This window comes from Protopterus annectens, chromosome 9.part0, assembly GCF_019279795.1.
Source record: "Protopterus annectens isolate FY-2018-M chromosome 9.part0, PAN1.0, whole genome shotgun sequence".
Taxonomy (NCBI): Eukaryota; Metazoa; Chordata; order Ceratodontiformes; family Protopteridae; genus Protopterus; species Protopterus annectens.
In genome coordinates, this window is record NC_056743.1 from 185,831,835 (window position 1) to 185,847,500 (window position 15,666).

Here is a 15,666-nt window from a genome sequence, read left to right on the forward strand (position 1 = left end):
GAGTTCCACAGGATACATATACAGTACAGTACTGGAGTCTGCAGCCAGCCACTTCTCAGGTATCACTGATCAATGCTACCAATGTCTACATCTAATTAAGATTTCAATTCATCTGACTCAGAGCAGTATTTTCCAGACATTCCCTTGCTTTATACAAATAACAGTACATAAAAATGCAATTAGGTGTAGTACAGTACAGTAGAATGTTCCAAAAGAAATATGTTAAACGTACCTCTTTTTAAGCTTCACTACACATTTCTGTACTACAGGCAGCACCCACAAATGTTTTTCACTCTCTCTCCTTAACTTTCAGACCTCTGCCAGACCTCCTAGTGAGCTGCAATGTCATTTGTCCATTCTAGTACACAGTACAGTGACTGCTTCAATACTGTGTACTCTACAAGCCAGCAGTCTTGACCAATCAGATCACCAACAAAGCAATCTCTTAACTAATCAGATCTCTTGTTCTCCAGGAAGGTGGAAGGAACCTCTCTAATAAAACGTGCAAGCAACTTCACAAACGGGGAAAACATGGAGAAAGAAAGTACAACAGAATTCTTTATTTTAAGGTAAGATTTTTGCAACTTACTGATTTTTATTTGTTTCCATGTTATTTCCAGCACTGAGGCAGCCCATTCATATCTATGGGTTGTCCACATGTCGGATGTCCATAACCCAGGGACTGCCTGTAAATAAGGAGAATTAATGTATGCCGCGGTGATGCACCAGTAGTGTTGTTGCCTCACAGCAAGAGGTTCTCCCGTTCGATTCTCGGCTGGAGTGCGGGGAGTGCCTTCTGTGTGGAGTCTGCATGTCCTCCCCGCAGTTGGGTGGGCGTTCGAAAGACATGCGTAAATGGGCGTGCCTTCGTTGAAGGTTGAACGTCGAGCTGGCACCTCGGCATTCATCAAAATCTACTGCCAATCATTAGCGGACCGGAGTTCCGCTGTGGTGACCCCTAATCAGGAAAAGCCGAAAGACGGCAACAACAACAATGCTCATGGCCTAAAATTCAGAAATCATTTTGGAGAAGGTAACAACCACAGGAAAGCATCTGTCTATTGAGCAAGTCCAGTCTTAGGGTGGCTAATATATTTTATACAGTCTCTTAGGACAGAGGACACAAAATCAAGGTTGTGTCATGGTTGCTGTACTGCCCCTTGTTTGATATTATTTACAGGGAAGGAACTCAAGAAAAGATGTGGGAGACTGGAAGTCCCTTTGTAGAATGTGCTGAAGAGATGACTGGGGATATGTGGGCCATAAATCTTTTGCCTAATCTCCAGGATCTCCCCAATCTTAGGGTCATCCAGAGAGTCAGTCACCATCAATGTCTTGCCTAGGAGACTTGTGAGTATAGTCCAACTGTCTCATCTTACATTAATGCTTCCTTCCTGGTTTTGATGGGGACTGGACCAAGAAGTAAGAGGAAGGCATTCCAGACTCATTAGAGGTGTCCTACAACAGCCTTTTGGTCCCTCTGTACTTAATGAGAAAGAGGAAGAGAGTTGGCGCAGCAGTCAGCAAATTTTTGTTTGCATCACAGAACATGATTTTAGCATGTACCATGAAGTGGCAAAAGCATGAAAGTGAGTTTTAGTGAGGCTATGCCAGGAGTTGACATCAGTGCTAAATTTGATCAGATCAAAACCTTGGCTTCATATCCAAAGACCTGCAAACCTGAAGCTGCCCCAAAGGCTCCATCAGTAGAGCCAGGGCATCAAGATTACTCTGAGCTCACTCTCAAGGCCCTTGACCCTAATAACCAGAAGGTCAACACTGGTTACCCTTGTGCCAAAGCCAATAAAGTTGGGCTGTACATTTACAATAAGAGATCAACCTCAATCTCTCTAATAATACTACTCTAAATACCAAAAGTACTGATACCTTGGACATTGTCACCTAATGACTTAGCTGATGTAGAGGGCAATAATCGCAAAGTATAAAGTTTAAATCTTGAGACTGTCACAAAGGCTGACAGTCCTGTTAAGCATCAGTGTTGGTACTGGCAGGTCAAAACAAAGCCTGATGGTAACTATAGTATATAACTCATCGAGGACAACAGAGTGGCTTTAAAGACAGTTAATACTGAAGGGCCTCTACTGCCTCAATACCATACAGTGGTGGCCTTGGAGCATCATTTGCTGTGATTTATTTATTTATTTATCATTTGTTTACCAGGAAAGTCCGACTTGGAACAAAGCCAATTTTCAGTGGAGTCCCGGGGAGAAATGCTCCACATGCATGTTTTTGTAATGTGGGAGGAAACTGGAGCACCCGGTGATATTACACAGTGTGCCAACACACCTACCATCTTCCTGTATTCAAGATCAGAGACATGCTAAGGTGGGGGGGGGGGGTACGTGGTAAAACTCTGAGGAATGATGTCACTAAACAGTGTCAGACAATTTTACCCACTACATATCCCTCAGGAAATGCATGCCTGTAAAAATCTTGTTATTTAAGAAATGATTTAGGTTTTTGGTGGATGAGGGTAATTGGAGTGACTTCTGAGAAAGGTAGTCCTCAGGCGATAATGTCATGGGAACAATGTGACATAACAAAAAAAGTGAATTTGTCTTTCTGCATCCTGGGCATATGCCTTAGCTCTCCAGATTTTCACAGTACATCCTGATTCTGTCTTATATTTCCAGCCTGTTTCTCACAAATTCTGTAGTTTTTGGTATATCATTGAGGAACGTGGTCACTAAATCATGCTACATACTGGAGCTTCATACTGCATATTAATTGGAAATTGCATGCTTACGCAAGTCCTGTTATTTAAGCAACTTTTTTAAGTTTATGATGGCAGCATTTCATGGGTGAGTGTTAATGGAGTGCAAGGAGGGAGCATTTGTTCCATTTTCAGTTGAGTGATGTAGGCCGAGAAATAAGGGGAGGGAAGGGGCATTTCTGGGTGATTAGTTAATGAGTTCATTTGGGAGCTGGTGTTTCTCTTGTCTGTTCTATTATATAGATTTGAAAAAAAAAACAGCAAGAACAACCCTGGAACACCAGTGAGCAGTACCAGACAGCTATAGTTTCAATCTACTTACTGTTCAGTACCATACCTCTCAGATGTCCCTGATTTCAGAGATGCCCCTAGTTTTGACTCAGATTTTAGCTCTGTCCACCTTAATCACTCCTACAATTGGTGACTTTTGGAGTAAAGGTGGTGAATTACAATTAATAAATACTAAAAATAATTAGAGTTATAGACATATGTTCGTTCATAAAATGTATATTAACTCACATTATCTTATTCTATTTTAATGGTACTAACATTTTAAGTGTCCCTGATTTTTCTGAATTTGTCCTTGATTCTGTTGAGATTTGTTACTGATTGGTTGAGAGATACATTTAGTACTGCATGAAAAGCAACTAGGTTTCAGAATAGTGGGAAAAATGATTTTTTGGGATTAGGGATTTCAGAGGAATAGGCAGGTACTATATTTGCAAGAGTGGGGGGGGGTCATCGAGGTGTGAAATATGTGTAACTATGAGGTTGTGTGTGTTTATGTGTGTACATACAGATATATATATATATATATATATATATATATATATATATATATATATATATATATATATATATATATATATATATCTATGTGTGTGTATATGGGTCCCCTTCAAAGGATCGAAATTACAGAACATCGAATCACTGATCTGTGAAGACCAAATGATAGAAGTTTTGAGATATCGAACCTTGTGATGGAGATCGCCATACAGTGCGGGACGGGAACATTACCATTCTCTTCATTGTACTGCGATCACAGAGATGGTATATTTAAGTAGTGGGGGATGTGGGGGGCTTGCCTCCCTGCAAAAATGTGAAATAAGAAGTTTTTGCATTTTACACTTCCATTTTTAATAGGTTCGATATTTCAAAAGGTTGATCCTTGGTCTTCATTGATCAGACATTCTTGACTTTCTGAAATTCAATCCTTTGAAGTAGACCCATATATATATATATATATATATATATATATATATATATATATATATATATATATATATATATATATTACATTATTTATATATATATGTAGGTACAGATAGATAGATAGGTAAATAGATGGATAGATACAAAAAAAAAAAAACTCTATGTTAAGATGTACAAGGTTTGTATAGTCCAAGCAAGATGGGAAGTGGGTAGGGGTTTGGTGGATGTTGCTCTTCCTGTTTAGGGCTGGGAGCATAGTGGGGATAGGAAGCTAGTGCTGACTTAGCAGCATCAGAAGGGTGGTTGTCTTAATAATGATCTGTATTTTTGTTTTTTTGTTCTAGGTTGACAGAAGCTAATAACTGGGGGGTATGTAGTAAAATCATGCAGGACAGGCAGAGGAGATAAAGATGTAGTCTTTGAGGTGTCAGCAGGAAAGAAGGCAAGAAGAAGGTTGTAGATAATTTGTCATCTGGGGTAACTTCCAGCAGATAGAGAAATTGAAGGAAGAAAGTGGTGCTTGCATAATCCGCATTCAGCATTGTCATAGCAGCTACAAGGTAAGGATGTTCATATTGTTTAAAGGGAAGGTGGGTCGGACTCAGTGTTTTGCTTGTCTGGGTTATACAGGAGAGGGTCAGGTTGCAGGCACGCAATTCAGGAGTGAATGTTTTCTGGTAAAAAGGATGGGTAATTTTTTTTTCTCCCAACACAGATATGGTTATCAGGTGAGATGAGATTTTATGTGCAGAAATTAGGGGAAACAATTGTCCATAGAGGCAGGGGTTGAGCTGAGATGGAGTCTACTACTTTTAACATCTTGATGGCAGCATTAAAGAATTGGAGATCAGGTTGTCCTTGCACTAGATGGGGTATTTACAGTAAAGAGGGAGTCATCAGGGGAATTTCTTTCGATAGAAAGTTCAGTTTTGAGAAAGGTTAACTATCAATGTTGGATGGCCTTCATTTTATATGCAAAGGTGGCGGATAAGTAATTTTAATGAGAGTCTAGGTAGGGAGTTAGGTATTTAGGCATGATGATGGTAAAGGCTGGTGTGCAACTCACACTTACAGCAGGGAAAGGAAAGTTGAGGGAGTTGTGAACAATTAGCAAATGCTGTGTGTGATTCATGGTAGGTGGTCTAAGGCTATGAACACAAGGGTAGTGTGGGGGGTTGGCTCCAGAAGGTGTGTTGAGAATGGAAGTTTTACTTGGCAAGGTTAGTTGGACTAGTTGCTTAGTAGATGGCACCACATTGATAAGTTTGTCACAGCTCTGCATTAGGCTTGGCAGTATGGGTGATTTTCTAGTAAGGCCATGTTTCTTATTTTGCTGTCTTCAAGTTAGTTAGGTAAGGTTATGGTAATGGTAAGTGCTTGTTTTATTCGGTTCAAGATGGGCTACTGTCACTTTCAATTGTGTGGGAAGGGCCTATTGAGGTGATAATTTGTGTTGGGTAAGGGTTTGCATGCCTCCTATAGAGAAAAATGACTAAGCTAAGATCTGTGAAGACTAAGTTAGATCCAATGAAGCCTCTTTAGGTTTCTAGCCAGGTTTTTGAAGCGGCTTGGTTCCAGTATTGGGGAGTTTTGACATTTTTAGATGTCAAGATTATTGTAATTTCATAGATTTTGAGACATGAATGTAGAGGCATAGGGGAGTTAGTGATTGTGTCATGGGAAGTATGGATCAGTGATAGTTTTTGTAGTGGATTGGCAGTGAGAGTAGTCAAGAGCAGTCTGGACTAGTTAAGCCTACAAAAGCAGGTAGGCAGTTGTGGAAGTGGTTATAGTTTGCCTATGGGATGGTTATCTATTTTCAGAGGTCAAGGTTTAGCAGATTATTAACATAATAGGGATGATATGGGGCAGTTAGAATGATTAGCGTGCAGCTAGTCTGGAGGTTATGGCTAGATTGCTAAGGGTATGGGAGGTACCCAGGCCTCTGTGGACCTGCACATGTGATGAAAGTTACAAAAGGGTGCAGGAGTTTCACTTGTAGGTAGGTTTGTGGGTAAAGATAATTTATATTTGATCGTTGACATTATCGATTTTGAACAGTTATGTCATATTTGTTTTGGGCCACATGGCCAGTTATCATATGAGAGAGGTTTCAAGTGATACATTGGTGGGAAATCATGGGGAAGAGTTAATGTCAATTTATTTTCTGGTTGTTTTTTCACTGTTCAGGCTAAGAACTTGCGCATAAGATCATTATGTTATTCCCATGAAAAGGGGGCAGGATTGGAAGATACTGCACTGGTGGTTGACTTGGTTACAATAGGTTTAGAAGGGTCTTACAAAGGCAAGGCAGTTTGGGGGAGCGGCAGTGTAGTTGTATGGGATAGCTAGGACCCTGGACATAGTTAGAGGGCTCATGGCTAGAGCTATAGAGAGAGTTGGCAGGCTAGTGCTTGTAGTTTTCTATTACTACTAGGAGTGGTTAAGTATTATTTGGTTTGCTCATTTGTATTTTGGACCCCCAGTCTACTAGTACTGAGGCAGGAGGGATCAGTGTTGGGTCTTGATTCAAAATTATGGGCATTGGTTGATAAGTGCTTAGACATATAAAGTGAAATCAGCTGAAGGGTACGCATAATTAGGTGCACAATGCATTACTATGGGTTATCAGGGTCTTTATGTGGTAATTACAAGTTCCATGGCTATTTGCAGTTTGGTGGAAAATTGTTAGAAGAGCTAGTGTGGAAGTCTGCATCTAGTTTATGGCAAATGAGGCTGTTCCATATACTGAAAGGCAGGCAGGTTTGAGCAGCATTGATTTGCTGAGTGAACATTACATTTTATGGCAAGACCATTATACTTTACAGGAAGGATGGGAACAAAATGGTTGAACTTTGGTCAGCCCACTCAGTGAGTATTTGACTAGGTGTAAAGCGTTGTTAACCATGTTATGAAGGGTTGAGGACAGTTTTTTTCTCAGTCAGGCTTTGCTGGGAATGTTAATACTAAGCAGGGATGGAGGCAAGAAAAGGGAGGAACAAGGGAGCTTCCCTTCTGAAAAAGGAGGTGAGTCCTTCTTTTCCTTCCTGAATTAAGAATGGGATTTAATAGTGGTTAGACTGCGCCCAGTGGGGTGTCTGGTTGGTACTACTTAGTGTAATTTAAGGCTGCTATGGTATGTTGGTCAAACTGAAGTGAGGAGACTCTAACGCTGCCAGATCAAGGTATTATTGGATAACTACAAGTTCATAAATTATTCTGCTTGGTAGGATTATGAAATTGAGATGAGTGGTTCCCAATGCTACCAGTTCTACTTATGCCCCAGGATTCAATAAACTCTGTGTGGGCTTTGTGCAGAACCTATACAGAGTTTACATGTTTGCGCCAAGGTGCACTGCGAGTGGTAGCGCACAATGTATATTAATGAAGTGCGGCACCCCTAAGTTAGGTTAAGTGGCTGGCAATAGTATTACTGGCCAGGAAACCGTGTAAGTGAATGCAGATACAATTCTGTTTAAAGCAGAGCACCTACAGTCTGTGGATTTGCACGGAATGCCACAGTGACTATCAGGGCTTCACAGATAGCTGTGAATCTGTTACTGCAACATATTTCTACAAAGGCCAATGTAATGTGGGGACATTTAACAAGAAATAGGGGCATATTTGCTATAGCCATGTGATAGAATGAAACTCAAACATGCCTGTCATCCTATTTCAACAAGATGTGTGGACAAATGTATACATAATGGGGGGGGGGGGATCAAAGGGCCAAAATAGGGACAGATATTTAATATTGCACTTCCAAAGTTAGAAAGTTGATAGATTAGGTTATACATTAGCAATAACTTTCTGAAGAGCATAAAGTTTGAAACTCAAATGTCAGTTATCAGTTACTGATTTTACTCAGCAATGGCATGCCAATGATTTCTCAGGAAACAAAAATGTTATGAGGAAAAGATCACAAATATGTGACAAAAACTGGACATTCTGCACAAATCAGGACAGCTGAGAGGTATGCACTCAAATGTATTTAATAGTGAGTCACACCAGTCCAAAGATCATCCCAGTGATATGGCAGAAATATGATAAGGAAAACATCTGGACATCCTGGGAATATCTGGACAGATGAGAGGTATGATGTACATGGTCTAAACATAGTACAGGACAGTGTACCTACAGTACAGAGTATTGTGATATCCCATTCCTGGCATTCTGTACTGAAGCTGTTAATGATCTACAACAGGACATGAACTGCCATGTAAAATGATCAATCGGGAGAAGTGTGAGTACTGAATAGGGAGACACAGATGAATTGTAGGAATGAACATGAGGAAAGAGGACAGGTGAAACTCCCTCATGTATAGCAGAGGACGGCATGTCAATGGAAGATGGTTATAGCAGCAACAGCAAGCACATATCTATATGGTACAGTCCGGACTGTACAGTGAAAATGTGTTGTTTGTGACTGTCACACAAGGTGAAATAACAATGGGGAGGATGGCTGTGTGAGATAAGCATCCTTACATGAATAATGCAGAGGACATCTATCAGGGATCTGACACAATTGGGGTAGGGTGCATACTGTGAAGCTGTGCAAACTGATATGCCTGAATCAAGCAGAGGTCTCCAGCAAGATGGCCACAGGTAAAGGATCATGGAAAACATTAGTAGAACCAACCACAATCATGGACAATATCAGAATAATAACACCACTAATCCCATGCATCTGACATAGCATATGTGATGTGGAGTAAGAAGAAATGAGAATACACACACACAAACACTTGAATAACTATTATGATGCATCCGCACTCTATGAGGGTATCCATGCATACTGTCTTGGCACTGTAATATCTGCAGGAGGTTTTAGGAGGGACACTGCTATACCTGTATGTGACAGTATAGGCAATGCAGGTTAATTGCCTTGTATGCATGGCATATATATGGCGCAATCCACACTATAACAAATGATATACATTCCATTAATGTCGTCAAACACGTATGTATGTAGTGCATAAGCATAACAGGTAGCACACATGCAAATGATGTGAAAACTTGATTGGTGGCCTGCGCCATCAAACAGTCATGTATATTCCACATAAAGAATACCTAGGTATGGCCAATAAGCTGTGTGACAGCTCAGTTACACCTCACTGGAAGATATGTAGGGAGGTACATGAAGAAGGGCACATTGTGCACAGTTAATGGTGTGATGAAGGTATTATGGCATCTGATATGCATCTCCGTCACATACCCAGTACTTGTGTTACATTCAAGGGAGTAGTCAGCAGTGTGACCACATACTGGTGGATGCACCACTTACCATCTACCCCAGGACAGAGGTCACATACCTATTGGTCTGCTTGTAGGCTGTGATGTCCACATTATACTTGGGTGGTGTGTTTGTTTCCTCATTACCAAATCCCACCATGTTTCTTGGCAATGAAGGTGTTGCCACGGCTGTGGCAGCAATTTTTGGTATGTGTTGATACTGTCTGTGTTATACTAAAATCACAGTTAGAGTCATTGACTGCCCAGAATCTGTAGTCCTTAAGGCAGCTGTTTGGACACAGCATGTGTATGTCATTTGTGATGTTCATCACTTAACAAATGGGTAGGAAAGGGCCTAGCAGACACTCCTGAAGTACCGACCTGATCTCTGGACCTGACATATAGGTCACGTGACACGTTTCAACATAGCGAGATGCCACGTCCGTCATACACTGGTCTACCTATTTGGTGATATAGCTGTTTATGGACACATATGACAGTGTTGATCGAATACCTCAGTGTGGATTTGTGTCAAATGCCTTGACCTGGTCAAGTTCCACAAGATGATACTGCTGTCATTATGCTTGCCCTCAATGACCTCTGAGGACATCTATCAAATGTAACAGACTTGATGTAGCATTAACAATTCACACATGTCTGTTGCACACACTGGGAATATTACTAGTGTACATGTAGAAGAGGTCTATGATGACATGTTGGTCTACCTTACTGTTGAGAAGAGTCAGGATGTCTCTATACATGCATGCATCAGGTGCTGTTCCCTCAACTTAGGTGGATGCATGGTGATGTACACCCTTGCATGAGAACATAGGCCATATGAAGGGTGTGTTGAACTGTGTATTCGACTGTATCAGGAAGACGTATGTGCTGAGTCATGTAATGGTTGATCTGTGATGTTGTCACAGCTCACTGACTCCATGTAATAGGACTGGATGAAGGTAAGACAGTGCATACTACCTATCATGATCTGGGCTAGAATTTTGACATAATCCCCTATGCAGATATCATTGAGAAAACCTTCAAGCTGGGGATTAACCCTTACATCAGTTAATGGGTAACCTATCTGGCTCACTGACAGATGAATTAACCTGTACCAGTAGAGCTGTCACTATTGGCAAAGCCCAGGGATCTGTGCTTGGCCCTTCATGATTTGAACTCTATTTCTCAACAGTTTGGGCTAAAGTATATGGCCTTTGGCTTACTAAATTTTCTGATTCTTGCATATTGTATACAATCACAGAGTCCACCAATGGTGATAAAAGAGTATAGGAGGAGCTAACACACACAACTTAGTGGTGACAAAGGCACACAAGCTTCACATAAATGCAGAAATGTGTGTTTGTGATACTGTCCATCTGAAAAGTGTAATTCCATGTTAATCACAGCATTGACAACAGTCCTGCTATGCAGAAACTGAGTGATGCAAGCACTAGGAACACACACAGATAGTACTCTAAATTTGGACCACTAAGCATCCACAATGGCACTGAAAGCTTATGTTGTGCACATCATAAGTGATGCCATCATATTGAGATCTTAGGACTGTATGACAGCACTGTAGTCAGACCTCATCACAGTACTAATAAAGTATAATGTTCTCTTTTTATGTACCTCACCAGACACATTTAGCAGTGGGAGTGACCACAGGCCCTATAAACCAATAAATGATGTATGTGGATTGATTAAAAGCCATGTCACTGTAATCTTTATTGTATAGGATGAGGTGACTTCTGCCTGGCCTCCAGGCCAGTCTCTGACCCCGCTCTGGTGCAAGTACTGCATATCCAAAAATCTGATATAGCTGACAATATCAACAGTGTCTGTTGAGGAGAGTATAACAGTGTCCCACATGCTGGTGTAAAATGCTCTCTCTAATGTCAAGCAACACCTTACACATACATACATACACACACATACACACACAGTTGACTCTAGTTAGAATAGAACCCCTACCTATCTAAGTACAGAGACTACAGAACACAGTACTTTATGCACTTGCCACAGCACAAGTCTGACGTTTACAAGGCTGCAGACCAACTTATAGTGAATGACATCAGCAGTGCATGTTGGAGAGAAGAAGCTGGGAGGCCTGCATGAAATGGATCTGTAGGCATGTGCAAGTATCAAAATAATGTCAATTCGTAGGATTGGAGTGGTAACTGTAGGATACACGCCTCTGCTGTTCTGGCTAGACACAGAGAGACACGCATGCATGCCCAGATGACTGCAGTGAGAAAATAATCCCAACCTAAGTACACAGGTTACACAGCACAGATTGCAGGAAGTAGTTCCTTGATATGTGCATATATTGCACATATGCGTGCTCCAATTATACAGATTACAGTTTACAGCAGGGCATTTGTGCCACTGGTACAGAGGTCTGAAATGAATTTAAATATAATTGAACAATTAACAGTATTGTATAGTTGGGAAGTTTGGCATTTGAACTCACAACCTCTGATTAAAGTCTAATACTGTACTCTTTGTGCTACAGACTACTGCATGCATACTTGCTTTTACATTTGACACATGCATGCTCAATTTCATATTTTACTACTGGACTCTAGGCTTGAGCTACAGGCTAATGCATGCAGACTTGCTTTTACAGTTGAGATGTGCATGCACAATTTAATACAACTCTATAAAATACTAAAAAATCTATCTTTAACGTTTAATGCTAAAATAACACTACTCTTCTGCTGCATACATATAACATGTTTCCCTCATCCTTTCCAATCTAGCCCCATGGGTTCAGACATTTTCCTCATGATCATGGGCAGCTGTAGAAAAAACAGAACAGAATACCATTGGGAATACCAGTCTTGCCTATATTCAGCTTTTAAGTCTAACAAGTACTCTCTGTAGTTGATATTTACACAGGTGTGTGATGTCTGTAGTCCTAAATTCCCCAATCCAGTGGTCAAGGATATCCTTCTTTCTCTTCTGTAGGTCATTGTATTGAGGTCTACATTGGTCATCAGTGCATGGGATACCAGTGACATTAGTTATAGCCTCAGCTAAACTATCCCAAGCTTCCGACTTAAACTGGGAGCAGGAATAGTCCCCCTGCAGAAGTATGGGATTGTGGTCCTTGACTAGGAGTCTATTAAAAATCTTGGACACCTGGACACCCCATCTCTGTGCCCTAAACTTGACTCCTTCCTCACGAATGCCTGCCAGGTTTGCCATGGATCTACAGCAATGGAGAATGATGCTTTCCCACCAATTCCAGTCATCATGTTCACTGTTTGAAAATGTTGCAGTGTGCTTACCATTGTGCAAAAGTAGTGTGCAATGGCATGCAGAGCACAACAGTGATAAGCAGTGAGGCATTACATAACTGCAGTTGCAATTTCAAGGTTACTGGGTGTACAGGCAGTTGTGTGTGTGTGTTAGGCAAATGTGAAGGCCATGCCAGTCCAGATAGCAGAAATATACTTACATGACTATAGTACACAGTATACTCACAGCCATACATGTGATAATAAATGTGATAATACATATATATATATATATATATATATATATATATATATATATATATATATATATACACACACACACACACACACACAAACAAACTGACACAGTACTAGTGTTTCAGCTCTCATACATGCAATTTATATCAGCTCCACTATGTCAAATGCCGTCAATGGCAGTGACTCTAATGGTAAGTGAACAACAGTAACAGTATAAGGAATATCCTGTATTGGAACCCAGGACCATGTGTATGGCAGTCCTACACTTAACACATGTTGCCACAAGAAGGTTGAGAAAACACTTGTCTATGTTTCAGTTAACTGCTATAAACTGCAATGTCACAACAGTAAAGACTACACACCCTGTACTAGAACCCAGGACCATTTGTACTCCAGCCCTACACTGTTGCCACAGGACTAGTTACATGACATTCCCTATTTTACTAATCATTCTTAACGTGTTGCTGTTAACCACCGCACAGTGTCACTTAGTGAGTTTGCTCGATGACCAATAGTATTAATTCAATGCATCTGGTTTCTACCTTTGGTTGTGTGGATCCTGTCTGACCAGTTGCTCAATTTGTGCAGTGTCGCACTTCACGCAAATGAGACGAGTACATCCAAACCTGACATTCATTATTCTCCAGTTCCTGTGTTTGCTGTAGGCAGTGCATCACACAAACAGTGCCCTGCCCCCCCCCAAAAAAAAAAGCAAAGAAAGAGAAATAGAAAAAAGGGAGTAGTAGTTGAAATGAGGAAAGGCAATCTATGACATACACACTAGAAAATGTTACCATACACGAGCTATTTCTACATAGGTCTGGATTTGAACTCTCACTCCAATGGACTTTCAGAACACAGGATGGTTGCTTTATCCCTCTTTGCCAAACAAACAGCTTTGCAGCAACAAATTAACTCAATCTGCACACATCCAACTACAGCAGCATCTACAGTGATATCTTACCATGCAAGTGTTATTTGGAAATTTATTAGTTGTGGATGAAGTGCACCTAGTGCTCACACATCCTGTCATGATTATTGTTTGCAAATATACAGCTCTGTGTTTGTTGGCCATTCTTCATCTGAGAAGTAATCTGAGACTTGCAGCATGTAAGCCATTCTATATCACTGACCTTAAAATGTGTGAAGATGTTAAGTGGAAATAATATTATATGCAGTTGCTAACAAATGAAGGGCAAGTTGGATGTTAAGGAACACAAGGTTTGACTTGTGTGCTGCTTACTTACACTTCCAATCTTACATCAAACACTTTGTAGATCTAACCTGACACACCCACTGGAAGGAAGGCAGCCTGCAGTGCCGTTGTGTTCTCTTTCTCCCAACCACTAATCATTCACAGTTACACTCCATTAAAATCAAAACACTGAGGGAGTGACTGCAATATGTTTACATCTTCTGCATGGATCCAGTTTTTTTGTGATTCAACAATTCTAATTAGTTCACACCTCATTTGCATATCCACAGTGCTAACAGCCCTGAATTTATGCCATATCAAAAGGCAACTGTTTAGAGAGGCAAACTGATGTTGAGGAGACTAGTTTATGTTGGGAAGACTGCAAATAATGCTATTTCTTCAGGATATATATGTAGAGAGGAGTACTGTACTTCAGAAGGTATGCTTCCATCTAGTTACAATGAATGAGAAGGTCACTTAAAAACCAATCAGTAAAAACAAAAATGAAAACTCCAGCAAAGCTAGAACTTCCACTGAGTGACCTCTTTTGCAGTGACCCTAATGATAATGCACATCAGCTGGGTATCACAACCCTGTGTTTCTAATGCTTAGTCAAACACTCTGCTTGTGCTGTGCTGATGAGGTCATAACAAGGCCGAAATATGCATATCCACAGCTAGTGGGGTTTGGCTTTATTGGCCTGAAATTGTCCATTAAAACGTCAAAACAAGTCACGGGCATTCAGAATTGCCATTGAGCTGAAACATCTGATGTTCATAAGGTTCATTTGCATATATCTCATGTGCCTCTGATACAAGAGGTTTGGGAGGACACTCAGTGGAAGTTCTAGTTTTGCTGGAGTTTTCATTTTTCTTTTTACTTCCATCTAATTAGGTACATACTGCATATGGTATAATGTATTTAAGAAAAATCAGAAGCAAATACTTTTACACTTGTATCAGTGTGCATTAATTAGAAGTGTACTGATGGCATGGGCATGTTTGCCAAGCCATTTCAGAGGAATACATGATTGCCAATAAAAAAAAATGGAATGCTGTGTGCTAAATATGTAAAAATGTTTCAGGGACAGTTCCTTTGATACCAGTTTTAGCATTTCAAAGATCGTTTGTTAGCAAAATGTGGGAAAAGGAAACCAAGTCCCATGTAGCACTAATGAAGGCTATATGCTGAAACCGGTATGCTTTGTTTTTTTCACCCTTTGGGTGTTATGAGTTATGTACATTCATTAATGGGAGTCCATGCCCACAGTTATATTTTTATTTATTGAATAAATTGTGGATTCTGGTGCTGGTCCGTTCATTTTTGTTGTTAGCAAAATGTGTCATTTTCCTGTTCTTTTTTGAGGGGGAGCAAAGGTGAGTTACTGTTATGGCACAAACAACAACAGACTGTTCTTTTGTGGAGGGAGCAAAGGTGAGTTACTGTTATGGCACAAACAACAACAGACTGTTCTTTTGTGGAGGGAGCAAAGGTGAGTTACTGTTATGGCACAAACAACAACAGACTGTTCTTTTGTGGAGGGAGCAAAGGTGAGTTACTGTTATGGCACAAACAACAACAGACTGTTCTTTTGTGGAGGGAGCAAAGGTGAGTTACTGTTATGGCACAAACAACAACAGGCTGTTCTTTTGTGGAGGGAGCAAAGGTGAGTTACTGTTATGGCACAAACAACAACAGGCTGTTCTTTTGTGGAGGGAGCAAAGGTGAGTTACTGTTATGGCACAAACAACAACAGGCTGTTCTTTTGTGGAGGGAGCAAATGTGAGTTACTG

The 15,666-nt window shown here is 40.6% G+C and overlaps 1 protein-coding gene across 1 annotated transcript in view; it reads right to left on the reverse strand.

Moving 5' to 3' along the window:
* The window catches only part of LOC122810508 (polypeptide N-acetylgalactosaminyltransferase 18), a 1,713,820-nt gene that overhangs the window by 718,493 nt on the left and 979,661 nt on the right, over positions 1 to 15,666 (reverse strand). The window lies entirely within an intron of this gene.